Source organism: Miniopterus natalensis, chromosome 21 (genome assembly GCF_054644295.1).
Source record: "Miniopterus natalensis isolate mMinNat1 chromosome 21, mMinNat1.hap1, whole genome shotgun sequence".
NCBI lineage: Eukaryota > Metazoa > Chordata > Mammalia > Chiroptera > Miniopteridae > Miniopterus > Miniopterus natalensis.
Window position 1 is genome coordinate 19473232 of NC_142101.1, and position 2444 is coordinate 19475675.

The following is a 2444-nucleotide window of genomic DNA, read 5'->3' on the forward strand; positions in this document are numbered from 1 at the left end:
TCCCAGGCCAGCAGCTGTCACCTGAGAAACATGGAGATTACCCCACCAGGCGACAGGCTTGTTGTAGGGAAACAGGGACAGCTCAGGTTCCCTCCCAAGGTGATTAACCCGGGGGAGACATGTGGCCAAGCTCCCAGGGCATCCACCCTCCCGCCTGCTGCCCACCCAACAGGCTGAGCCCGGAAGGGCCTGGGGGAGAAACCAGCCGGAGGGGGGTCTCCTCACCTTCCTGGGAGGACTTGACATGAATCCCGTGGGGGCGTCCTGGGCTGCAGACCCTGGCCCCCTGCCCAGGCCTGGGCGAGAAGCAAAGCCTGCAGAAAGTGAGCCGGGCCACAGCCGCGATGTCCTGGCCACCGGCTCCAGGCGCCAGCTGAGCCCTGAGGTCACCGCTGGCAACCTCGCCAGCCGCCCTGGCCCTGCTGATCCCAGGGGACCCAGCAGCACGGAGACATTAATCCAGTTCTTACACATACTCACTTCACACTTACGTACCTCGAGCTGCACTCAGAATTGGAGGGGTTGGTGGTTTTAGAGGCTTTCCGCTCCCTCGGTCCTCGGGGCCTTGAGGAACAGAGCCTGGGGGGGAGGTCGGGGGGGGGGGGGCGAGCAGCCAGAGGCCCAGACAGGTCTCAGAGCTGCCACTCACCCTGCCTCACAGCCTCTCTCTGGACCTCAGTTTCCCACCTGGTCAATGGGTTAAACTACACCTGACACACCTTTGAAGGATGAACGTGAGACCCCGGGGAGTGTTTGCAAAGTGGAAACGGATCAAGGTGGAGAGGTTCCTTCTGTCTGAACCTCACACCCATGTTGTTTGCTCACCCAGGAATTCAAAGTTCATTTTTTAAGAAGTCTACAATTGACTCGAAGGAAACCACCCTAATCGCTTGGTTGGGAGGGTGGGAAGCCCGTAGGGGTGACGTGGACTGGGCTGCAGGATTCCCCCAGGAAGGGGGCTGGGAGGAAGGCTCTGGGGTGTCCCTTCTGTCCAGACAGCTATTCTCAGAGCCCGTGGTGGGCCTGCTGGTTAGAGTGGGAGGCTGGGCATCGTTCGGAACTGAATCCTTCGTGTAACAGAGAAGGAAACTGAGGCCCAGACACTGTCGTGACTTGCCCTGGGGCACATTGCCGGGGGCCAGAGCAGCTCTTGGGTGTCTGTGAGGCTTGTAGGACTCAGTCTTGCCTGCCCCAGCCCCCACCCCCAGGTGAAACCAGGACTCAGGGTTTGGGTGAGCGTCTGTTTCCTGCTTCCAGGGCGCATGGCCTCCACCAGAGAAGTCACTGCTGGGCGCTGTGTGTCTGCCCCTCGGGCTGGGGTTCAGGACTGGTCCCTGCTGTGTGCTCAGCGGGGGATCTTCCCAGGGCACCTGCTCTGGGTTTTTCCACTGGCTCTTCACAGAGGCCACTGACCCCAGCAGCTGCAGTGGGTTCAACCCCGGGACTGTTTCCAATCAGACAGCATGAGCTGTGGCCTGTGGACCAGTTTGCTGAGCCTGGCGAGGTGTTCGCCCTTTCCTTCGGGGCCAGCTACCCACGGCCCCAGCCCATGGGCAGTGCCAGGCCTGCTGCTGGGGAGTCTGGCTCCCTCTTGATTTCAGGGTTTTGTCCTTTGATGGGATAACCTCTGAGTTATTCTCTTGGGGGGCCACAGGAATGAGCCTGCCCCACAGCTCGGCCAGGCCCTGGTTACGAGAAGGTCATGTTGACAGGATATTAAAAATAGATTGCAAACAAATACATCATTCCATTTGGATTCCTGGCCATTGGCCTCTGATCCCTCCTCCTGGGGGCCCTGGAGACAAGGGCTTACTTTGCCCAGATTCCCTTAGGCTCCTGCCATGGGTGACCGCCCTTGGCGTGGCTCTAGGTCCTTCTTCCCGCCCCAGTGGGTGTCCCTGGAAAGAAAGCTGACGAAGCAGTTAGCAGCCTGGGCAGTTCATCACAGACTAGAGCGGAGAGGTGCTAAATCTTCCCCAATCAGTCAAGGGCACCCGCCCGGAGGTCCTTCCGCGGAGAAGATCTATCTCCAGTTCTGACATTGGCCTTGGCGGGCAAGGAGCTTAACCCCAGGGCCTGTGGGCCAGGAACAGACGCCCTCTCACCGTCCCGGCCGCCACCGAGCCACCTGCAAGCGTGCGATGTAATCAGCATGCTCGCGTCTCCTGGCAGAACACCGGAGGGCGAGTGATTCCTGGGCAGAACCGAGGGTGGGGGCGCTGTGAGGACAACCTGAGGGAGAGGGAGAAGGCCCTGCCCTGGGGGAGCTCACGGGGCCGCGAGTGTGAGGGGAAGGGGGCAGGGGGGCAAGACTCAGGCCCAAACCTTCGCCAGCCTCCTCCCACGTGTGGCGACGACTGATAGAGGAGGGGCTTGGGGGAGGGGGTCAAGAGGGTTACCCAGGAGGCATCCGGTAGAAACGGGTCTTCAACAAGCCACGGACA